Source organism: Astyanax mexicanus, chromosome 18 (genome assembly GCF_023375975.1).
Source record: "Astyanax mexicanus isolate ESR-SI-001 chromosome 18, AstMex3_surface, whole genome shotgun sequence".
NCBI lineage: Eukaryota > Metazoa > Chordata > Actinopteri > Characiformes > Acestrorhamphidae > Astyanax > Astyanax mexicanus.
Genome location: NC_064425.1, coordinates 2025271 through 2050918, shown reverse-complemented (window position 1 = coordinate 2050918; position 25648 = coordinate 2025271). Strand labels below are relative to the sequence as shown.

At 40.0% G+C, this 25648-nt stretch overlaps 1 protein-coding gene across 2 annotated transcripts in view; it reads left to right on the top strand.

The window, feature by feature from the left end:
• The window catches only part of grik4 (glutamate receptor, ionotropic, kainate 4), a 1128391-nt gene that overhangs the window by 162318 nt on the left and 940425 nt on the right, over positions 1 to 25648 (top strand). For both annotated transcript variants that reach the window (XR_007425334.1, XM_049467192.1), the window contains exon 2: positions 22300 to 22450. The gene's annotated coding sequence lies outside the window, so the exon portion shown is untranslated. The remainder of the gene's footprint in view (positions 1 to 22299; positions 22451 to 25648) is intronic.

Genomic DNA, 25648 nt, shown 5'->3' with positions numbered 1-25648 from the left:
TTAATATTTGACTGGCACACTTTCGAATTTTTTGGGAAAATTGAAGTATTTTAAGTGTGCCTTATAGTACGAGGAATACGGTACTTACCTTGCTTAGAAACCTCATGAATAGATTCTAAAAAATACCCAGTTTTATCTACCAGGTACCAAATAAACCTGGTGGAACAGCAAAAAGCAGAGTAAATGTCAAGTATCAAGAGTCAAGTGTAATCAACATGTCCTCTGGCTATAAAACCAATCAATATCATCGATTTAATGTGATGAGTGGCTCTGATTAGCCTAAGTAAAATAAGGCCACACCCCCCCATCCCCAGAGTTCAAATGTTATGGATAAGAGAATTGATGAAAAGCTGAAAAATGAAAAATAGAACAATTACAACTAAACGAATCACTATTCTTTGGCTTTCTATAACCTAAAGCCAGTCGTTCCCAAAAACTGTCTCTACTGTGTTTTATATGATGAAATATCGTATTTTATCGTTATTCCTCTATTTAAACTTCTCATTTACTTACTTTTTAAATCCCTCCGGCGACTCTGACCTTGATGTATTCCTGAGAGTCGTGTGATTTCTCTCTTTTCTCCTTAGTGAACTGCGGAGTGAACTCACTGCACCATCCAGAGGGTAGTTTTAATGATCAAATCCTTGACTGATCAGAGACACTCAGTCTGCTATTAATCAAATATCAAACACCGAGCAGCATCCCCCGAATACTGAACATCTTCCCCAAACACAAACCAGAAAGCCTGTTTTAATTCCCCGCAGCCTCGACTCTGAGACTCGCTCCAACGTCACGACTCGTTCAGAGCCAACGCTCTAAACCCAATCAGCACCAGCCCTGCATTTTAACAGCCGAACTCTTAAAATAGTGTTAGCTCTACGCTAATACGCTAATTCCATCCAAAATCTCACCTTGTGTTCTCAGCTTAATTACTCAGAAATCCCTTCACACATTAACATAATCCATATATGGTTAGAAAGGGCGGAGCTTACTCTTTCTAAAAATAGTGATCACATCCCAGTGCGGTAAATCTAAATCTACAAGAAACCCATTGAGAAAAAAACACCTAAAAAAGTGATAAATCTCCTTCCCCAACCAATATTATTTACCTTTAGTGCTTCAAACATATTTATATGATGTTTCTAAAACCAAATAATATCAGTAAATAAAGACTCAAAAGTGTCCACAGAAAAAACAGTGTGAAACTACCTGCTTTACTCAAACTAAAGCACTATTTTTTTTTTATTTTACTTGCACATTTTACTAAGTAGTTATTTTGCACTAAATTAAATTAAAATTTATTTAGACTAAAAAGTTTATATTTTTATGTATATTGTAGTTTTCTTTGTGTGTCCTGATTAAAATACTGAAAGGTATAGGCTGCTCTGAGTGTCAGGTTTTTAGTATCTACATGTATCCTAGAGGTGTGATTATTGATTATCAAGAGAAATAAATAAATAAATCCGCCTTATGCTGTTTCTCCATGTATTTTATCAAAGTAATAATTAATAATCCATGTAATGAACTCAAATCATCAATATTCTTATGTTTTTAACTCATAAACACTCTAGTTTAACCATTTTTGAAAAGATTAGATCTTAGGTGTGAATATATTTAAAGTCTATACATTCAAAAATAAGTAAAAAAAATGTTTTGAGCAAAACATGATCAGTTCCAGGAAAATATAACAATTCTGCTTCCTTTTACATTTTAAATGAGGATATTTTTGAGCAGCCGTATGTCTTCTGGAGTAAAAGAGATCAGGGCATGTGTCTGTCTGATATAAGTACTGTGTTATAAGACCTGAAAAAAAGGAAATGATAAAAAACATTTATCATCATCAGTCATTTAGATCAACATTGGATCATTCAGAGATCCTCACTGAACTTCTGGAGTGAGTTTGCTGCACTAAGCGTAAAGGGGCTGAATAATTTTGCACGCCCCACTTTTCAGTTTCAGTTTATATTTCTAAAAATGTTTAAAATATTCAATAATATTCATTCTCACTTGTTGATGATTCTTCACAAATAATCATATATATATATATATAATGTCATATATTTATGTTTGAAATGTGCCTGAAATGTGGCAAAAGGTTTAAAATAAAGTTCACGGGGGCTGAATACTTTTGCAAGGCACTGTATTATAGACCTGGAGCGACTCCTCTTCTTCATTATCCTCAAAAAAGATCCTTTAAACGCCAAATTCCCCCTTGGAGCTCCATACCAAATCCCATAATGTTTGTCCACCAAGCATAAACCAGTGGGTGCTTCTTAATTTTCATTTTAATACAGCATGCCTGTATTGTGAGAAATTAGAAATTGTGATAACAAAGTTTCTTTAATAAACTTTTTAATCCTTATCAAGGGGAACATCTCACACACTCATAAATATGTTATTTATTGCAGTAGTTAAATCTCTCCTTTATGGCTGTTAGCACTTTCTGTTTTTCTGCATGTTTAAAGCATAAAATCATAAAAGTCTCTGTAAAAACTTGTTTTTTTTTGTCCCGTGGTGTTAATTACTTGCAAGACCGTCAGAAATTTAATCTGATTAATGTAACAAAATATGCCTCTAAACACCAAACAATAATATTAACATGAATTTTATAACAAAAAAATAAAAATACAAATAAAAACCCTGCAGTTTGCCTTTCATCTACTTCTTATTTTATTACAGATCTGATAAAAAAAAAAACAATATACAGTACCAGTCAAAAGTTTGGACACCTTTATTAAAAAAAAAAAAGTTCAAATCGAAACTATGAAGAAAAATATATGGTGCTCTATTTTAGCAATCTATAGTGCATGAGTCAATTAGGGATAGTGCAGCTGGCTGATTTAGGGCGTGTCGAAATGTCTTTGGTATCGTTAGAGCGCAAAAAATTCAACTTATGCGTCTTAATGCATGCAAAATGCATGTATTAATTCTCTAAATTAATCATGGGTGTGGTAATTTTGGACCTACTGTACATAAAATAAACCAATCACAAATCAGTTTGCCACTTGCTCATCATTCCCTTTAAGAGGCGGGTGAGCTCTGACTTTGGCACGTTCATATCTTAACAGCGCATTTGACTTTGACTTGCTTTTGACCTTCTTGTTCACGCTGTGAAGGTACACCTCCTGTTATTTGGCACTCACTCCTGTTACTGGAACTTATTTTTGTTATTGGGCACTCAGTCCTGTTACTTTTTATGTTATGAGTAACAGGACTGAAAGTAACAGGACTAAGTTTTTAGCGTGTAATTAGCAAAAATATGAAAAATGGCTAAATTGCAACTATGCTAATAACAGCATTATATTTCGTGGTGAAGTTTATACTGTAGTTAGAGAGTGGGGGACAGGTAACAAATGCTATTTTTTGTTTTCTAAGTAGATTTTATTATTTTTTTGCAATTAGGTCAGTGTACAAGACATTATGCTTAATAATAAAATGCATTTTAAAGTTATTATGTTTTGTGCACATTTATTCATTATAATTTCCTGGGTACAGAAATAGCACAGTTTAAGCTGAATATACAATTTATTTGTATTTTCTATGTAACATTGTATGTGAATTATGTATATGTATGTGAAACATTGTATTGGAAGTCTGTTTGTAAGAAAGATGTGTTTTTGATCATGTTAAGTTATCCCACTTTACTTTATCATAGGGGAACAAAATAACACTTTAACTGTCTCACCACTTATTCAGTGTACTTGTAAATTCTTCTGACAGGAAGATGTAATTGTGGTGAGTTTGATAAAATATATATTTTGATAGACAGATCCTCAAGTTTTTAAGTATGTAGACTAGATGTGGATATGTTATCCGGTTAAAAATCAAAAAATCCAGGGAACAGTTCTGCATTAATATGCGAGGCCGATGCAGAAGATGTTCTCAGTGGTCTTGTTGAACATCTTCAGAGTGCGGCGGGTTTCTTGCAGTATATTATGCAGAACACCTCCTTTAATTTCTCCCTCCGTGCTCTCGTTTTACAGTCCATCCGGCCTCGACTGATGACTGGAGGAGCAGTTTTTTGTCTTGCGTGAATGCGATCTGAATACCGAGCTGCTGTATTGCTCTTGCATTCTTTTGGTTGACCATTTAGAAAATTTGGATTAAAAAGTAACTAAATAGAAAAGTCCAAAAACAAATACACAAATAAACTTATGAAACGTGAGCTAGAAGTGCTAGTAAGTAGAAAGGGGGGTATTTATAAAAAAAAAAAAAAAAACAGGATCAGGTGTGTGTAATCAGAAGCTTGGCGAGTTAGAACACAGTAGCACCACGTGGTCAGCAGAGTCTGGATGGTCTGGTGTAAGTGCATGCTGGGACCTGGAGTCTTTAGTGTATAGTAAAGTATAGGAAATAGTTCCCTTTCTTTTTTCTGTTTTTCTGTCTTGCTGTCTTTTGTTTGATAAATTAGAAAATTTGGATTAAGTAGCTAAATGGAAAAGCCCAAAAACAAATACACAAATAAACAGTTTAAACATGAGCTAGAAGAGCTAGTAAGTAGAAGGGGAGTATTTATAAAAAAAAAAAAAAAACAGGACCGGGTGTGTGTAATCAGAAGTTTGGCTAGTTAGAACACAGTAGCAACACATGATCAGCAGAGACTGGAAGGTCTGGTTTAAATGCATGCTGGGAGCTGAAGTCTTTAGTGTATAGTAAAGTATAGGAAATAGTTCCCTTTATTTTTTCTCAGTTTTTCTGTCATGCTGTCTTTTGTTTAATAAATTAGAATATTTGGATTAAAAAGTAGCTAAATGGAAAAGCCCAAAAAACAAACAAACACATAAAATACAAATATACATATAAAAAGCGAGCTAGAAGAGCTAGTAACTAGATTCAGTACTGGCTAATGAGGAACAGATTTGGGGGTATTTAAACTAACAGGACCAGGTGTGTGTAATCAGAAGCTCGGCGAGTTCGAACGCCGTAGCGTCACGTGATCAGCAATGCCCAGAAGGTCTAGTGTAAGTGCATGCTGGGAGTTGGAGTCTTTAGTGTGAGCAACATCATAGTTCATATGGGAAGCATCTACTTTCTCTGTCTTTTAGTTTCTTTCTCACGTTCTCTCTCTCTTGCTCTCTTTTTCTGTTTTCTCTCTCTCTCTCTCTCTCTCTCTTTCCATCACTCACTCTTTCTCGCTCTCTCTCTCTCTTTCTCTCTCTGGACATTTATTTGCTTCCAGGATGCTGTCAGACTGGCTGTAAGTGGGGATGCATATTCATTTGATGCATCATCTCTGCAGAGTCCCTCGACAGATCCATATCTTTAATCTTCCACAATTACTTAAAGAGAAATTGGAGCGTTTGGAGCGGCAGAACAAAAAGCTTTGAAAACGACAAGCCTGGTTTATCTCCTCCATCCTCCGCTCGGAAAACCCGAGGAGGATTCAGCACACCCCAGGTTATGATATTCATTTTCTAGTGAAATAATCAGATGGAAGACCCTCTTTGATTTTTATTAGAGATCTGGAATTTTTTTTTTTTATTAGAGATCTGGAATCTCTCCACCCCCCCCCACGCTTCTCTGATTGTAGTAAACTGGCTTCCTGTGCTGATCATTTTCGCGCTCTGGGGGGTTTTGGGGGGAGTTTGGGGAGTTTGGGAGTAGCTGTGTTGTATGGTGGAACTGGATGCGCCCCTTTTATGTGCTGATTAACACGGAGGGAACAAGCAGATGCCAGTGTAATCTCAGGGGCTCTAAGGTGTCAGTCTGGAGGATTCAGTCCTCCTGCGAGGGGAAAAACAGAGGCGGCATTAAAATTCACTGCTGTTCACTAAACGTTCCTCTGGTAAATGACATTTACGTTCCTGTTTAGCATAAAATCATCAACGCTAAGATAAGCCTTGCAAATTGCTCGGCTGACAGCTGCTTTTTTATTATTCAGGAAATACGGTTAGATATCACTGAAAACAGATTTAGTGGCTCTCGTGCAAAGATTTTGATCTGTCTATCAGGAAACAAACTAGCATCAAACTAGCATACCACTAGTAGAGTTGACCATTTATATCAAATTTGGTAGTTTTCATTAAAATATAAATATAATATAATATATATATATATATATCAGGGTTTCCGCCACGTTCATTTCAGTGCGGCGGTCCGCCACGCCTTCGTTCTTCCCCGCCACCCTTCGTGAAAATTCGGAGCCCGGCGTTTTTCCCGCGCTTGATCAGCGTTGCCCCGCCCTCTCTCGTTTCTGACACTGGAATTTGATCATCTCGACAGGACACCGGCTGTCAAACTGGACAACTGAATCCGAGGTATGTGGCGCTGAAATGATGTTTTTTTATATTTGTGAACAAGTTGTTGAACATTGTTCAAGGGTTATATCGGTAATATGTTGTAGACGTAGCCTACACAACACGGCTGGTTTCGCATGTTGCATCTATTTCGGGAGGCTACAGGTGAGGGCTTCTCTAGCCGTAATTCCTAAACGCACAGCTGTGTTCCAGTCCTGCACATGTAGCAGGGTGGCCGCGGGTCCTTAAAAAGTCTTAAATGGTATTAAATTTCATTTTTGTCAAATAAGGCCTTGGAAAGTCTTATTTTGTCTTAAAATTTCAACCAAAATGTCTTAAATTTGCCGGAGCTAAATTTAGGGGGGAATAATTCCGTCAGCCATGTGTTGAACTTCGGGGGTGGAAATCGATAGTTAGTCATGCAGTGCCAACATAACGCGCGCGCGAGAGAGAGAGTGTGAGTATAGGACACAGCGAGAGAGAGAGACTGAAACATAATGCGAGAGAGAGAGAGAGAGACTGAAACATAATGCGCGCGCGAGAGAGAGAGATGAATTAAACAGTGATTAAACAGCTTCAACTTACGCAGGTGTCCACTCAGGCTCACTCACCTGGTGGAGTGAAAATCACGCTATGTTTCTGTTTCTGGAGCTGTCATAAAGCAAGGATGTAGGGCCCTAGAATAGAGGCACCCTAGAACAGCTCTGTGATGCATTTGTTTTCACGGTCCAGTAAACATTTTATTGTAATTAAATTAAAGATTAAAGATATTATTTGTCTGTTTTAATAAGCACAATTTTTAATTAAATTCAATAATATTTTTTATTTTATTTACTCATTCTCACATTTAAAATACCTAATACAGATAAGAGCGAATAAATAATACATATATATTAAATATATTAAATTGAATTTGGTTTTGTATAAAGTTTAATTGTGTATACTGTACAGTGAGAAAATTGTAATGTTTGTGTCTCGTATTGTGTCTTGTGCATTCACATTTGAAGTTTTCAAGCAGCTAGATTAAACGTAAACAATTAATAGTTTTTTTATTTTAACGTATATGATCTTGCGAGTTGGTCTTAATTTTCTTTGGAAAACAGATAACATGTCTGTTGTGCCCTTTCTCCTCTGTTATGTATAATTTAACATTTTGTGTTGCACACTTTTACGTTTACCGTATCTGAAAAAAGAACAATAAGGATTTATTTTAAAGAAACCTACTTTTTGCAACTTTTTGTTTTAAGTGGGCATTTTTCAGTGACAGTTGGAAATAAAGAAAATAACTGGAAACATGTGTAATTGTGTTATATCGTGATATCATTAACGTGATATAAATTATCGGTTCCCAACCGGGGGGTCCTGCCACCGCACCTTCAAGGAAATCCTGGGGGAAACCCTGTATATATATATATATATATATATATATATATATAAAAGAGAAATATGACTTTTATTCTCTTTTCTCTTTTTGTCCATAGCCTTTTATTCATGCTGGATTTCTAAAACCAAAACAAAAATCCCAACAATTAAAGTAAATATTTCATTTCTAACTCCATTACTAATTCCCCACTTTATTACTTTTGAAAGACCAACATATATAACACCACAGTTTTACATAACATTAAAAACATAACATAGTCATTTTAGCTTGTTTTAGCTTGATGGAATAACCTGGTCTATATTCAGTATATTCAGGTAGTCAGCTGACCTCATTCTTTCAGCACATACTGTTGCTGAACCTAAACCTGCAGCACCACCAACTGCAGCATCAACCAACCAACACATCATTTACTTACTTAGTTAAATCCAGGTGGAGACTTTTACTATGACAGGGCAGTGTATCTCACAAGTCAGTGCAATGTTCTTTAGTTTTCTTAGGACAACACTTTCCTGTGATTTTAAAATACGTCAGTCTTTGGTTAATTGGTGAAATGTGGCATAGTTTATTGTAAGATGTAAGAAGTGGTGTATGCATAATAGACCATTAACACGATTTATGAATTGATTTTAACTTAGTTAATACATTGTTCTCCATAATGAAAAACATTTAATCTCTGCTTTTTCAAATACCCCTAAAAAAGTCTGTATATAGCACCAAAATTCATGCATCATTCTTGTTACTCTTGTCTAACACTCTATCTTTTTGGGAAAGTTTTTGCTCTTACTACCTCTCCCTACAGAGGGGCGTGTAGTGCCGTGTTACGCTGTTTGTTGTAAAGTATGGAGGATGAAGAAAAAGAAATCCAACCGATTTAAAAGAATCTGAAAAAAATCAAATCGTGATCCCAAGAATCGATTCTGAATCGAATTGTGGAATTCCCAAAGATTCACAGCCCTATTCACTAGCATTAGTGTAAAAATTTCTTTATTTGAATACATTTCTAACTGTTGTCCGTCTTGCTGAATCCTGGTGTAGCAGTGCTGTTAGCCAATTAGAGGCGATATGTTTGCATGTATGAATATTCATGATCAAGAGCTGAAATCCTATCGTTCTTCCCTGCACCACTCCTCCACCGGACTAAAGCAGGGATATACCGAATCACTGGAGCACTTTTTATTCACAAAAACTCACCAGCTCACATGGCATTCATTTATACTAGAGATTTACCAAAACTAGACATTTTAAAATGAATGATTTTATATTTGATCATCTTGACATCTTGACATCCCTAAACATGATTTAAAAAAGTAAAAATTTGTTCTTTCATTGCTATGTTGGCTCTAGTTATGCTATACCCTAAGCTACTGTTTCATTGGCTGGTTTATGGTCTATTCTAAAGGACATCAGGTCTTTCTTTGTGTTATGTGCCACAAATAATTAAAAAAGGGTCTGAAAAGGTTCAGTTGACTCAAAGCAGGATGGGTCAGTGGATGTATAATGGGGCAAATTCTGTACTTTATTCATGCCTGAACAGATTAATCTATCTTTTTGCTCTTTTGGAGTGAGCAGAGTATAAAACTGGCCTTTCTAATAAAATATAAATGTACGACTGTGTCAGCTTGCATCTCCTTCATGTTCTTGTGGTTAGTTGTTTATTATCCTCAGAGTGATTTATGTTACTGCTGTTACAGTAATGGATGCTGACAGGATTCTTGGATAGGAAGGAAGCAGCGCAACAAAAACGGAAAAAGTAAAGAAAGACTAGAAGCAAGACTTTATGTTCACAATTCAACTTACAGATAGAGATTGAGGTGGGATAACACTGAGATATCACTGTCCTCGGTCACTATGGCTCGGGAATTGATGTGCATTGATGTATCGTATGTTTGATAACTGAATCTTGTTTCCTGCTGTGGGGGATATAGGCTAGTTTTTAATGTTTGGAAGGAGAAAGGCAAAGGGATAGATGGGTGTACTGGTGTAAAGGTGAATGCAGAAATTACATTTTTACATGAAATGGATTGTGCAATATACGCTTTATTCACCTACGTCACCGTCGTCTACCAAAACTAAGGCTACTAAGGCTGGATACTGCTGGATACTAGCATTGCCGCTTCACTTGTAGGGGTGCAGAAAAAAATACATTCGAGCTTAAATCGTGTTTCTAACATCGAATGATTCAGAATTTTCAAAAAATCGATTTTTTTTTTTGCGGGTGCAGCTACTGTACCGCGGAGCTTTTAAACTGTCCTGCGGAGCTTTTTAACTGTCCCGCGGAGCTTTTTAACTGTCCTGCAGAGCTTTTTAACTGTCCTGCAGAGATTTTTAACTGTCCTGCAGAACTTTTTAACTGTCCTGTAGAGTTTTTTAACTGTCCTGCGGAGCTTTTTAACTGTCCTGCAGAGTTTTTTTAACTGTCCTGCAGAGCTTTTTAACTGTCCTGCAGAGCTTTTTAACTGTCCTGCGGAGCTTTTTAACTGTCCTGCGGAGCTTTTTAACTGTCCTGCAGAGTTTTTTAACTGTACCGCAGAGCTTTTTAACTGTCTCGCGGAGCTCTTTAACTGTCTCGCGGAGCTCTTTAACTGTCCTGCGGAGCTCACCTACTGTCCTGCGGAGCTCTTTAACTGTATCGCAGAGCTTTTTAACTGTCCTGCCGAGCTCAGCTAGATGACAGTAGATACAGAGCTTTTTAACTGTCTCGTGGAGCTTTTTAACTGTACCACGGAGCTTTTTAACTGTCTCGCAGAGCTCTTTGACTGTCTCGCGGAGCTCTTTAACTGTCTCGTGGAGCTTTTTAACTGTCTCGTGGAGCTTTTTAACTGTACCACGGAGCTTTTTAACTGTCTCGCAGAGCTCTTTAACTGTCTCGCGGAGCTCTTTAACTGTCTCACGGAGCTCTTTAACTGTCCTGCGCATCTCACCTACTGTTCTGCGGAGCTCTTAAACTGTCCTGCGGAGCTCACCTACTGTTCTGCGGAGTGCTTTAACTGTCTCGCAGAGCTCTTTGACTGTCCTGCCGAGCTCAGCTAGATGACAGTAGATACAGAGCTTTTTAACTGTCTCACGGAGCATTTTAACTGTCTCGCGGAGCTCTTTAACTGTCTCGCGGAGCTCACCTACTGTTCTGCGGAGCTCTTAAACTGTCCTGCGGAGCTCACCTACTGTTCTGCGGAGCTCTTTAACTGTCCTGCCAAGCTCAGCTAGATGACCGTAGATGCAGAGCTTTTTAACTGTACCACAGAGCTTTTTAACTGTCGCGCGGAGCTCTTTAACTGTCCTGCGGAGCTCTTTAACTGTCCTGCAGAGCTCTTTAACTGTCCTGTGGAGCTCACCTACTGTTCTGCGGAGCTCTTAAACTGTCCTGCGGAGCTCACCTACTGTTCTGCGGAGCTCTTTAACTGTACCGCGGAGCTCTTTAACTGTCCTGTGGAGCTCTTTAACTGTCTCGCGGAGCTCTTTAACTGTCCTGCGGAGCTCTTTAACTGTCCTGCAGAGCTCACCTACTGTTCTGCAGAGCTCTTTAACTGTACCGCAGAGCTTTTTAACTGTACCACGGAGCTTTTTAACTGTCGCGCGGAGCTCTTTAACTGTCCTGCGGATCGCTTTAACTTTCCTGCGGAGCTCTTTAACTGTCCTGCAGAGTTTTTTAACTGTCCTGCAGAGCTTTTTAACTGTACCGCAGAGCTTTTTAACTGTACCACAGAGCTTTTTAACTGTCTCGCAGAGCTCTTTAACTGTCTCGCGGAGCTCTTTAACTGTCCTGCGGAGCTCTTTAACTGTCTCGCGGAGCTCTTTAACTGTCCTGCGGAGCTCTTTAACTGTCCTGCGGAGCTCACCTACTGTTCTGCAGAGCTCTTTAACTGTACCGCAGAGCTTTTTAACTGTCTCGCGGAGCTCTTTAACTGTCTCGCGGAGCTCACCTACTTTCTGCGGAGCTCTTAAACTGTCCTGCGGAGCTCACCTACTGTTCTGCAGAGCTCTTAAACTGTCCTGCGGAGCTCACCTACTGTTCTGCGGAGCTCTTTAACTGTCCTGCCGAGCTCAGCTAGATGACAGTAGATACAGAGCTTTTTAACTGTCTCGCGGAGCATTTTAACTGTCTCGCGGAGCTCTTTAACTGTCTCGCGGAGCTCACCTACTGTTCTGCGGAGCTCTTAAACTGTCCTGCGGAGCTCACCTACTGTTTTGCGGAGCTCTTTAACTGTCCTGCAGAGCTCAGCTAGATGACAGTAGATGCAGAGCTTTTTAACTGTACCACGGAGCTTTTTAACTATCGCGCGGAGCTCTTTAACTGTCCTGCGGAGCTCTTTAACTGTCCTGCAGAGCTCTTTAACTGTCCTGCGGAGCTCACCTACTGTTCTGCGGAGCTCTTAAACTGTCCTGCGGAGCTCACCTACTGTTCTGCGGAGCTCTTAAACTGTCCTGCGGAGCTCACCTACTGTTCTGCGGAGCTCTTTAACTGTACCGCGGAGCTCTTTAACTGTCCTGCGGAGCTCTTTAACTGTCCTGCGGAGCTCTTTAACTGTCTCGCGGAGCTCTTTAACTGTCCTGCGGAGCTCTTTAACTGTCCTGCAGAGCTCACCTACTGTTCTGCGGAGCTCTTTAACTGTACCGCAGAGCTTTTTAACTGTACCACGGAGCTTTTTAACTGTCGCGCGGAGCTCTTTAACTGTCCTGCGGAGCGCTTTAACTGTACCGCGGAGCTCTTTAACTGTCCTGCGGAGCTCTTTAACTGTCTCGCAGAGCTATTTAACTGTCCTGCGGAGCTCTTTAACTGTCCTGCGGAGCTCTTTAACTGTCCTGCAGAGCTCACCTACTGTTCTGCGGAGCTCTTAAACTGTCCTGCGGAGCTCACCTACTGTTCTGCGGAGCTCACCTACTGTCCTGCGGAGCTCTTAAACTGTCCCGCGGAGCTCACTTACTGTTCTGCGGAGCTCTTTAACTGTCCTGCGGAGCTCACCTACTGTTCTGCGGAGCTCTTTAACTGTCCTGCGGAGCTCACCAACTGTTCTGCGGAGCTCTTTAACTGTACCGCGGAGCTCTTTAACTGTCCTGCAGAGCTCTTTAACTGTCCTGCGGAGCTCACCTACTGTCCTGCGGAGCTCTTAAACTGTCCGGCGGAGCTCACCTACTGTCCTGCGGAGCTCTTTAACTGTCCTGCGGAGCTCTTTAACTGTCCTGCGGAGCTCACCTACTGTCCTGCGGAGCTCTTAAACTGTCCTGCGGAGCTCACCTACTTTCCTGCGGAGCTCTTTAACTGTCCTGCGGAGCTCTTTAACTGTCCTGCGGAGCTCACCTACTGTTCTGCGGAGCTCTTTAACTGTACCGCGGAGCTCTTTAACTGTCCTGCGGAGCTCTTTCACTGTCTTGCGGAGCTCTTAAACTGTCCTGCGGAGCTCACCTACTGTCCTGCGGAGCTCTTTAACTGTCCTGCGGAGCTCTTTAACTGTCCTGCGGAGCTCACCTACTGTCCTGCGGAGCTCTTAAACTGTCCTGCGGAGCTCACCTACTTTCCTGCGGAGCTCTTTAACTGTCCTGCGGAGCTCTTTCACTGTCTTGCGGAGCTCACCTACTGTCCTGCGGAGCTCTTAAACTGTCCTGCGGAGCTCACCTACTTTCCTGCGGAGCTCTTTAACTGTCCTGCGGAGCTCTTTAACTGTCTCGCAGAGCTCTTTAACTGTCCTGCGGAGCTCTTTAACTGTCCTGCGGAGCTCTTTAACTGTCCTGCAGAGCTCACCTACTATTCTGCGGAGCTCTTTAACTGTACCGCAGAGCTTTTTAACTGTCTCGCGGAGCTCTTTAACTGTCTTGCGGAGCTCTTTAACTGTCCTGCGGAGCTCTTTAACTGTCCTGCGGAGCTCACCTACTGTTCTGCGGAGCTCTTAAACTGTCCTGCGGAGCTCACCTACTGTTCTGCGGAGCTCTTAAACTGTCCTGCGGAGCTCACCTACTGTTCTGCGGAGCTCTTAAACTGTCCCGCGGAGCTCACTTACTGTTCTGCGGAGCTCTTTAACTGTCCTGCGGAGCTCACCTACTGTTCTGCGGAGCTCTTTAACTGTCCTGCGGAGCTCACCAACTGTTCTGCGGAGCTCTTTAACTGTACCGCGGAGCTCTTTAACTGTCCTGCAGAGCTCTTTAACTGTCCTGCGGAGCTCACCTACTGTCCTGCGGAGCTCTTAAACTGTCCGGCGGAGCTCACCTACTTTCCTGCGGAGCTCTTTAACTGTCCTGCGGAGCTCTTTAACTGTCCTGCGGAGCTCACCTACTGTCCTGCGGAGCTCTTAAACTGTCCTGCGGAGCTCACCTACTTTCCTGCGGAGCTCTTTAACTGTCCTGCGGAGCTCTTTAACTGTCCTGCGGAGCTCACCTACTGTTCTGCGGAGCTCTTTAACTGTCCTGCGGAGCTCACCTACTGTCCTGCGGAGCTCTTTACCTGTACCGCGGAGCTCTTTAACTGTCCTGCGGAGCTCTTTCACTGTCTTGCGGAGCTCACCTACTGTTCTGCGGAGCTCACCTACTGTCCTGCGGAGCTCACCTACTGTCCTGCGGAGCTCTTTAACTGTACCGTGGAGCTCTTTAACTGTCCTGCAGAGCTCAGCTAGATGACAGTAGATGAACTCCGCGAGACAGTTAAAAAGCTCCGTGTGACAGTTAAAGAGTTCCGTGTGACAGTAGCTAAACTGTGCGGGACAGTATGTGAGTGTCGCGAGACGGCAGCAAAAGGACAGGGAAAGTTTTTGCTCTTACTACCTCTCCCTACAGAGAGGCGTGTAGTGCCGTGTTACGCTGTTTGTTGTAAAGTATGGAGGATGAAGAAAAAGAAATCCAACCGATTTAAAAGAATCTGAAAAAAATCAAATCGTGATCCCAAGAATCGATTTGTGGAATTCCCAAAGATTCACAGCCCTATTCACTAGCATTGCAAGAACTGTTATTAGTATAAACATTTCTTTATTTTATTACATTTCTAACTGTTGTCCGTCTTGCTGAATCCTGGTGTAGCAGTGCTGTTAGCTAATCAGAGGCGATATGTTTGCATGTATAAATATTCATGATCAAGAGCTGAAATCCTATCGCTCTTCCCCGCACCACTCCTCCACCGGACTAAAGCAGGGATATACCGAATCACCCGAGCACTTTTTTTCACAAAAACTCACCACCTCACATGGCATTCATTTATACTAGAGATTTACCAAAACTAGACATTTTAAAATGAATGATTTTATAGTTGATCATCTTGACATCTTGACATCCCTAAACATGATTTAGAAAAGTAAAAATTAGTTGTTTCATTGCCATGTTGGCTCTAGTTATGCTATATCAGGTCTACGTTTGTGTTATGTGCCACAAATAATTAAAAAAAGAGTCTGAAATGGTTCAGTTGACTCAAAGCAGGATGGGTCAGTGGATGTGTAATGGGGCAAATTCTGTACTTTATTCATGCCTGAACAGATTAAAAAATCAAACATCAGCTCCTACACACACTGATAGAATTGAAAGCACCAATTAATGCTGAACTTCTGAAAGTTTCTCAATACTTCATCATTTTAAAGCTTTTTAAAGCTTTTTTCTTCCATTTTTATCCTTGTTATCTTTTTTAAAGATTGAAGCTTAATTTCCATCCTTTCCTTTTATAAGGTTCCTAATTGAAATTTCGCACCTGCTCCTGTTTTTAACAGATGTAGGTGAGACAGGTGATCGCTGTAATAAATGTGCTGTCCTGATTTGATATGATAATAGCTCAGGAGCTTATCTGAGAACAGTAGAAGTTTTAGTGTGTTATGCAGTGAGCACATGGTGTACAGATTGTGTAGCTGATCCTCTACTGGCAGATTTATCACAGAGGCTAAATATAGATAAGAGAATATGGAAAAAACTTGATGCTAAACTCATTAGAGAGTTGAGTATGTTTATGTGAGTATGTACAGTGAGTCCAAGAAGTATTTGATCCCTTGCTGATTTTCTTTGTTTGCCCACTAATAAAGACACTATCCTTCTGCACTTTTAATGGTAGATATATTCTAACATGGAGAGACAGAATATCAAGACAAAAATCCAGAATATAATTTTAAAGAATATATTTTAATTAATTTGTATTTCAATGAGGAAAATAAGTATTTGATCCCTCTTGCCAAACACACTCAATACTTAGTGGCAAAGCCTTTGTTTGCAAGCACAGCTGTGAGACGTTTGTTGTAGTTAACCACAAGTTTAGCACACACACCAGGGGGAATTTTGGCCCACTCTTCTTTGCAGATCCTCTCTAAATCATGAAGGTTGGTGGGCTGTCGCTTGGCAACTCTGACCTTCAGCTCCCTCCATAGATTTTCGATCGGATTGAGGTCTGGCGACTGGCTGGGCCACTCCATGACCTTAATGTGATTTTTCTTGAGCCAATCCTTTGCTGTATGTTTAGGGTCGTTATCATGTTGGAAGACCCAACCACGGCCCATTTTCAGATCCCTGGCAGAGGGGAGGAGGTTGTCCCTCAGGATTGTGCGGTACATGGCTCCATCCATCTTCCCAGTGATGCGGTGAAGTAGCCCTGTACCCTTGGCAGAGAAACACCCCCAAAACATTATGCTTCCACCTCCATGCTTGACGGTGGGCACAGTGTTCTTGGGGTCTTAGGCAGCATTTTTTTTCCTCCACACATGGCGGGTGGAGTTGAGGCCAAAAGGTTCAATTTTGGTCTCGTCTGACCACAAAACCTTCTCCCAATAACTTGGTTCATCTTTCAAATGATCATTGGCATACTTGAGGCGCGCCTCCACATGTGCTCTCTTCAGCAGGGGTACCTTTCGGGCACTGCAGGATGTGAATCTATTGTTGCGCAAAGTGTTGCCAATTGTTTCCTTGCAAACTGTGGTCCCAGCTGCCTTCAGGTCATTTGCTAACTCCTGCCGAGTGGTTGCAGGACGATTTCTGACCGTTCTCAGCATCATTGCCACCCCACGAGGCGAAATCTTCTTTGGAGCACCGGGCCGAGGTCTGCTGATTATCATGTTATACTCTTTAAACTTTCTGATAATTGCACCAATAGTTGTTACTTTCACATCCAACACCTTACTAATCTTTTTGTAGCCCATTCCAGCTTTGTGAAGGTCAACAATTCTGACTCTGAGGTCCTGTGACAGCTCTTTGGTTTTACCCATGTTGGAGACTTGAAATCTGTGTGATCTGTCTGATTCTGTGGACAGGTGTTTTTCACACAAGTGATTAGTGAGAACAGGTGGCTTCAGGTCAGGTAACAAGTTGATTGGGAGTGTCTAACTGGTCTGTAAAAGCCAGAACTGCTAATGAATACTAAGGGATCAAATACTTATTTCACTCCATGAAATACAAATCAATTAATATACATTCCTTAGATTTATTTTCTGGATTTTCTTTTTAATATTCTGTCTCTCCATGTAAGAATACATCTACCATTAAAAGTATAGAATGATCATGTCTTTATTAGTGGGCCAACGAAGAAAATCAACAAGGGATCAAATACTTCTTGGACTCACTGTATATGTATTGTATATGTATATGTTTGTATGTTTAATGGCATCCTTACACTGAATAACATCCTAAATATATTTATCAGCCCATAGAGCTTTTTAAATTACCACTAAATGTGTTTTTAAACTAAAATCCTTTTTTAAAATACTTTTAGTTCTGTTAAACATATGCAATCTTTAAAAAATAACATTATTATTGCATGCATATTGTCCACATTGTGAACTATGGGTATATGAAAATATTAATATTTCTGAATATTTATATTTTTTATGTTGTGCATTACCAATTTATAGTTATAGATTGGTGAAAGGGAGTCATTATTTCATTTGTATTATGATATTATGATATTATTATGATATTAAACGTTTAACTTAACCAGTTATTCTAGAAAGAATAAAAATCAACAAAACATGAAAAAAGCCATGAGTGTATCTGAAACAGTGAGTTCTAATAACAGGAGTGAGTGCCAGTAACAGGAATGAGTTCCAGTAACAGGAATGAGTTTTAGTCCCAGGAGTGAGTTCCAGTAACATAAATGAGTGCCTCTAACAAGGTTGAGTTCCAGTAACAGGAATGAGTTCCAGTAACAGGAGTGAGTTCCAGTAACAGGAATGAGTTCCAGTAACAGGAATGAGTTTTAGTCCCAGGAGTGAGTTCCAGTAACATAAATGAGTGCCTCTAACAAGGTTGAGTTCCAGTAACAGGACTGAGTGCCAGTAACAGGAGTAAATTTCAGTAACAGGAATGAGTTCCAGTAACAGGAGTGAGTGCCAGTAACAGGAGTGAGTTCCAGTAACATGAGTGAGTTCCAGTAACAGGAGTAAATTTCAGTAACAGGAATGAGTGCCAGTAACAAGGTTGAGTTCCAGTAACAGGAGTGAGTTCCAGTAACAGAAATGAGTTTCAGTAAAATAAATGAGTGTCAATAACAGGAGTGAGTTCCAGTAACAGGACTGAGTGTCAGTAACAGGAATGAGTGCCAGTAACAGGAATGAGTGCCAGTAACAGGAGTGAGTTCCAGTAACAGGAATGAGTGTCAGTAACAGGAATGAGTGCCAGTAACAGGAGTGAGTACCAGCAACAGGATTGAGTTTTAGTCACAGGAGGGGGTTCCAGTAACATAAATCAGTGCCAGTAACAGGAATGAGTGCCAGTAACAGGAGTGAGTTCCAGTAACAGGAGTGAGTTCCAGTAACAGGAATGAGTGCCAGTAACAGGAGTGAGCTCCAGTAACAGGAATGAGTGCCAGTAACAGGAGTGAGCTCCAGTAATATGAATGAGTGCCAGTAACAGGAATGAGTGCCAGTAACAGGAGTGAGTTCCAGTAACAGGAGTGAGTTCCAGTAATAGGAGCGAGTTCCAGTAACAGGAATGAGTTCCAGTAACAGGAATGAGTTCCAGTAACAGGAATGAGTGCCAGTAACAGGACTGAGTGCCAGTAACAGAAGTAAATTTCAGTAACAGGAGTGAGTTCCAGTAACAGGACTGAGTGCTCAGGAATCACAGTTAAGGTGAAGCTTTGAAGTTGTGCGTCATCTATCTATCTGTCTGTCTGTATGTCTATCGGCACAAAAAACATTGGCATAAAAAAGGACTTTAACTGAAAAGTACTTTTTTTGTACCTCAATATAAGCTACAGCTCCAGTTTTATACTCTATTAAGTCTAAATCTGTAGTTATTTTTCTCAGTGTATATGGTATCTCCAGGTTCATATCAATAAACAGCCCTAAATTAAGTAAAATACACTTATTTCAGTAATATGATGATTTGTGAGAGTGAATGTTTCACTGTGTCTGTATGATGTTGTTGCTCAGTATTAAATAAAAGCCCCGGAGAGTAAAACTGCTGAGTTGATTTGCCGTGGTGTGAGCCGAGGTTTTATTAAAGAAAGTATTATATAATGACTGTCATGTCTAATTATTTCATTTAAAAAAATAAATTGCCAAATTGTGTCAAGGGCGCTTTTAGCATGCTAATCAGAGCTAAAGTTTCTCCATCCTGAGCGCAGGAGACAGATCCATTAGCAGCCCTCAGGAATCACAGTTAAGGTGAAGCTTTGAAGTTTAGCGTCTCTCTGAAGTTAATCAAATTTTAGGTCACATCCTGCCCTTCATAACACGACCTGCACTGCAAAAAATAGCACATCAAAACACCAGACAGCATACATTTACATACTAATTGAGTTCGGAGAGAAAAAAAAATAATGTAAAAGTGTACAAGTGTTGTTTTTCTCCTCGTCTCTGATGTTTTTTATTATTTATTATATTGAATATTATAGTATATTATATTGTATTGGATTATATTGGATATGAAATAGAATTACCTTACTTGATTTAGTGTATGGTCATAATTGGTTAACAGTATCTAATGTTAAAATTGTAAAAATGCATTCAGTCCATTCAGTATACAGTGACATGCCAATAGTTATGGGACAGCATATAAATCATATAAATCATTGAAGACCGATGATGGTGAAGTTTTACCTTTACTTTACTGGTTCACTTACTTTTTCTAGCCTGCTTTTTAGATGTATTTGATAAAGACATGAACAGCATAGATGTGTGTTTAGTTAATTGTGTTTGTCCATATAATTGAAATGACATTGAAATAATCAGACTTGAAATAAAGATTAGGACAGTTAATAAAAAAAAAAAAAGAATTAATAATAGAAAATGAATGAATGGCTCTTATTTTATTTCATCTTCAAAAGCAGTGTGTAAGACTGGTGGAGGAGAAGAACACGTCAAGATGCATGAAAACTGTGATTAAAAAACACCAATTGGTTATTTCACCAAATATTGATTTCTGAACTCTTAAAACTGTATGAATGTGAACTTGTTTTCTTTGCATTATTTGAGGTCTGAAAGCTTTGCATCATTTCTCATTTTCTGTAAATAAATGCTCTAAATGAGAATATTTTTATTTGGAATTTGGGAGAAATGTCGTCTGTAGTTTATAGAATAAAACAACAATGTTCATTTTACTCTCTTATTTTTTTCAGAGCTGTTTATTCGTTGGTTTGTTGTGTCGAATCAGAGCCAAGACATTTCTTTTTTGTTTTTTGGACAGCTTAGTGTCTGGGCCAGTAGCTTAACCTATGGCTTAGCAGCGTGGCAGGAGACCAGCTCACAGCGCGGATGGTGATATCAGTTTAAAGAGAAAGGAAATGTGTAAATGAGGCATGGCTAATTAAGCTTTGTGGCTTGTTTCATATGCTATTAGCCACTGTCTTCCTCCACTTGGCTAATGCCTGTAATAAATGCAGAGTGCTGTAGATAAGGGCCGTGGCGTTGGGCTCCAGCTGGCTGTAGCGGGGTCCGTCCGGTCCGAGACGAGTTTATATTCAGCTGTATTTCCTCCAGGCTGGGCGGGGCTGCTGTAATCTACAGATATCTGAGCTAATTTTAGCGTTAGCTTTACTTCACTGGGTAATTGAATATGGCATGTGTAGCAGTGCTGTCAGTTGTTATTGCAATAATGTCCTTATAGTACTTATAATACTGCAGAATGCTGCAATATGCAGATGAGCAACTTCAACCTCAGTGTTGAGGTCAGCGCTTTACTGTAGGCTGTCTGCATCCTGACCAATCACAGTTTAAGATGCGTGTTGATGTGAATTAAGGTGTTCTCATCATTCCACAAAAGTGTGTTAATTAAACAATGTTAAGAGTAAGCCAGGCTTAATGTCTGAGGTTTTAATACACTATATTTCTTCCAGAAGTATCTGCTCTCCTGCCTTGTGTTTGGTGATATAAAACTTGGATGGAGCTGCTCAACCATAGAAAGGTATTTTAGAAATTTTAGGAAGTGTTTTATGCTGTTTAGTGTTCTTGAACTAATCTGAAGGCCACATAAAGTTAGTAATCTGCGTAATATTATGCATCTCAGCATCCAGTGACTCCAGCCTCTGACTGTCTCTTTCATTTTACGTTAACAGATTGAGTTGTAGTCGTTCCATGTCACTTCCACTGTGTTATAATTTCACTGACAGTTGGCTGTGGAATATTATGTAGTGAGGAAATTTTACAAATGGGCTTGTTGCACAGGTGCCATGCTCTGCTTCAGTTAATCACAGTTCATACTGTGTCCCTCAATGAAATGTACAGTAACTCCCCAACACCTGCTGCACTCATGCAGCCCCAGACCATGGCACTCCCACCACCATGCATGACTGCAGGCATGACACTTATCTTTATACTCTTTGCTTGAGACCATCTGAACCAAACAAATTAATCTTGGTCTCATCGTACCATCGTACATAGATCAGTAATCCATGTCCTTTGTTGACAACTGTTTGTGGGCTTTCTTGTGTACAGACTTCAGACGAGGCTACCTTCGCTACCTGTGCGGCGTATGGTCTAAACACTGACAGGCTGACCCCCCCAGGTCTTCAATCGCTGCATCAATGCTGGCAGCACTCCTGTGCCTATTATTTAAAGACAGCATTTAGACGTGATGCTGAGCTTCACGTGACCTCAGCTTCTTTGGACAACCGAAGCAAGGTCTGTTCTGATTGGACCCTGCTCTTTTAAAACGCTGGATGATCTCGGCCACTGTGCTGCAGCTCAGTTTCAGGGTGTAGGCCTGGCCATCTTCATGTTGCGCAACAATTCTTCTTTTAAGATCATCAGAGAGTTCTTTGCCATGAGGTGCCATGTTGGAACTTTCAGTGAGCAGTATGAGAGAGTGTGAGAGCTGTACTACAAAATTACTAGAACAAACCCCCTCACTACGCTCACCTGAGACCTAGTAACACTAACGATTCACATGTTTTAGAGCACAATTAGTTCTTAATTTGGACATTTAGGGGTGTACTCACTTTTGTTTCGTTTGTCTTAGACATTAATGGCTGTATATTGAGTTATTCTGAGTGAAGAGTACATTTACACTGTTATATTAGCTGCACTCTTTTTATTCTACTTTTTATTGTGATAAAAGTGTCATTTTGTCAGTGTTTCCCATAAAAAAATATGTTAGAAAATCCCCACACGAGTTTTTGACTAAAAGTGTGCCAAAAGTCACGTGATTTACAAATGGGCTGTGGGTGGTCGTGAATCATGACACATTGTGAATATGTTTTCTTTAGGTGCCTAGTTTTGGCACTAATTTACCTCCATATAAAACTGATCTAACTACGTTTGAGTGATTTAACTCTCTATATGTTTTTATCCGCAGGTCAGTTCCTACAGTTGCTGAGGGTTTGGTGGTTTGGTGTTTGGTGGATCTGTAATGTGGAGAGCTGTGTAGGAGCCGAGTGGCCGTATCTCAACCCGTCGCCGCCTCCAGAGCCCAAGATGGAGTAAAGACCCGCCTCCGGAGATCAAAGGTACGAGACGCCGTGTGCAGCGATCACACGACCACCTTCTGCGTTCAGATCTCACGACTCCACGGCTTAAGACCTCTAGATCAGGGGGCTCAAACGCATCTTACCTGGGGGGGCAACTGGAGGTGGAGTCTGAGTGAGTCTGGGCTGCATCAGGATAAGAAATCACTGAGCATATTTACTTCAACACTGCATTTTGCCACACCAGTGTTCTGTCCAGTTATGCTACCCATCCATACGTGCTCCCTAAAGCAGGGGTGTCCAAACTTTTTTTGTTGGGGGCCAGAAGGAGAAATATATTTGAAGTCACGGGCCACAGACTCTGTAATAAAACAAATAATGAAATATACCCCTTTAAATAATAAATTTTCCTGATTATTTCATTTACACACCATTTTACTTTCTTACTTTTACTATCTTTATCTTTGACAGTGTTGTGTAAACTAAGATTTTTTATATTGATGTTTAATTTCATGATGTCTCTTAATATTAAACTCCTTAATTACGGCAACTTTTAGACTCTTTGGCCCGTTTTTCTGCGCTAGAAATGCGCACTCTCTCCGCTTTTAGACTCTTTTGCCCGTTTTTCTGCGCTAGAAATGTGCACCCTCTCCGCTTTTAGACTCTTTGGCCCGTTTTTCTGCGCTAGAAATTCGCACTCTCTCCGCTTTTAGACTCTTTGGCCCGTTTTTCTGCGCTAGAAATGCGCACTCTCTCCGCTTTTAGACTCTTTGGCCCGGTTTTCTGCGCTAGAAATGCGCACTCTCTCCACTTTTAGACTCTTTGGCCCGTTTCTGACACCTAGCGTTCAAACTTTGAATCTTACATTATAAAAACCTGCTTAACAGCGGGCCAACTTTCATTCTATTTCTGAAATACCTCGCGGGCCGCTCCACAAAAGGGAAACGGGCCGCAAATGACCCGCAGGCAGTAGTTTGGACACCCATGCCCTAAAGACATGCACTAACCTACATTTTTTATTATTATTTCTCATGTGTTATAATAATTCTTTATAATAATTACAAAAACAGATTATAATAAACTCTTACTACCATACCTTTACCCTTATACGGTGATTTAGGCTATCCTAAAACAGTACACTTCTGTGAACTTCTTACTGAAACATGCTCTAATATTGTGCTTCTTTTGTATTTTTGCCTTCAAATATACACAGAAGAGTAGCACGGTTTGACAGGGGAGCACAACTCGACAGAACACCGGATCTCTCGGTGGTTGAAAGGCAGCTGTTCTGTGTGTGTTTGAAGTCACAGCCTGCTGTTTCCTGATTGGCTGGATGCAGGGTGGTGGCCGCATTCATTTGTTTAAAGTTGAGCTCTGCTGAACTTGTTTGCTGGAGGGCGGGGCTGTGCTCATGCAGCGGCTCTCTCTATTGAAATGAATAGGATGTGATGTGCTGGTGGACGGGGAGAGGGCGTGTCTTTCTTGCAGTTGGGTGGCACTGACACTAAAATTTGATTTTAAGTTGCGGGCAAAGGCTGAAAAGTAACGAATTACATTTACTCACTTTACTGTAATTGAGTAGATTTTATGAGTAATTTGTCATTTTTGAAGTAGTTTTTGAAATAGGTAATTTTACTTTATTTTACAATGCTGGGAATGCTGGATTTACTTTACAAGGAACAGTAATCTCTGTTTCATATGCAGCTACACAGATTATACAGTCTCCTGAATTTAGTAAAATATCCAGTACAATAATTAAAACCCTTAATTAAAAATTGTACAACCTAAGCAAATTCTTTGGCAGAATTCTGTCTTCAGGGTTTTCTGAAAAATAGTGAAGCTTTATGGAGACGAAAGATTTGTTTTCCTGTATGTTAATTAATTAACATTTTTTTTGTATGATTTCATGTTTTTAATGATAATTCCTTAGGTTTTTATTGGGGACATTAAACAATCTGCTTGAATGTTAAAATAAACATGTAAATAGCAGTTAAAGCATAGAAATGGCAAGTTATACATTAAAATAATAATGAACTGTAAAACTATAAAAATAAAATAACTTTTTAACAATAATAAAAAAAATGGATCATAGAAACCTATACCACTTGTTCTTGAAAATGTTTTATGGGGTGTTCTGAACAAATACTGCCTGAAAGGTACAAAATATTATGTGGAATAATAATTTAGTTAATTTAAAACGATTTAATTTATGATTTGTTGTACTTTTTTTACATCAAACAATTTGTGTAGTGCTGCAAATTAACAAATGGTCGACAATAAACATTTGGAGTCGACAAATTTTTATAATCGGCAATTTCGATTACATCGACTAATCGTTGCCGCCCTAGTTTTTGTTAAAGGTCTCATTCCATCGTTTTTTCATTCATTTTAAAATGTCTAGTTGTGGTAAATCTCTAGTATGAATGTATGCTATGTGAGCCAAGTGTTCCGGAGTTTCTGTGTAACCCTGCTTTAGTTCACTGAAGTAGTGGTCTCTGAAGAAGAACAGGATTTCAGCTCTTACTTATGAATATTCATACATGCAAATATATTGCCTCTGATTGGCTAACAGCACTGTTTTATGGGGTGGTCTGAACAAATACTGCCTGAAAGGTCCAAATTATTATGTGGAATAATTAATTTATGATTTGTTGTACTTTTTTACATCAAATAATTAAAAGCAACTATGTAACTTTTACTCAAAGTACGTTTTATATTGAGTACTTTTTTACTTTTACTAGAGTAGATTTTTAGATGCGTACTTTTACCTTAACTTGAGTAGAATTTTAGCAAAGTAAAGGTATTTTACTTAATTAAAATTTTTCAGTACTTTTCCCACCTCTGGTAGCCGGCCACAAAATACCGTTCTCAGGGCCACAAATGTCACGGGGGCCGCGAGTTTGAGACCCCTGATCTGGAGCTGGTTTCTTTCTGTACGTGTTGGACAGACATTAGCTGCTGTTGAATATTTATGATTGCAGCAGAGAGGAGCGGAGGACGGGAGCGGCGTGTGCTCGGCTTAATTGTGCTCCGGACGCCTGGGTGTTTCAGGGCCGGGCAGGTAATGACAGGCAGTAAACAACGCCGCTCTGCTCCAGCGTCTTCCTCTCTGCTGTTTAGAAACCTGCCATGTTAGCCGTGCCACCGCGCCCGAGAGGGGCTAGATTAATTGTGGCGATAACTGTAGCACAGATTTACGGCTGGAGGTGAGCGAGAGAGAGAGAGAGAGAGAGAGAGAGA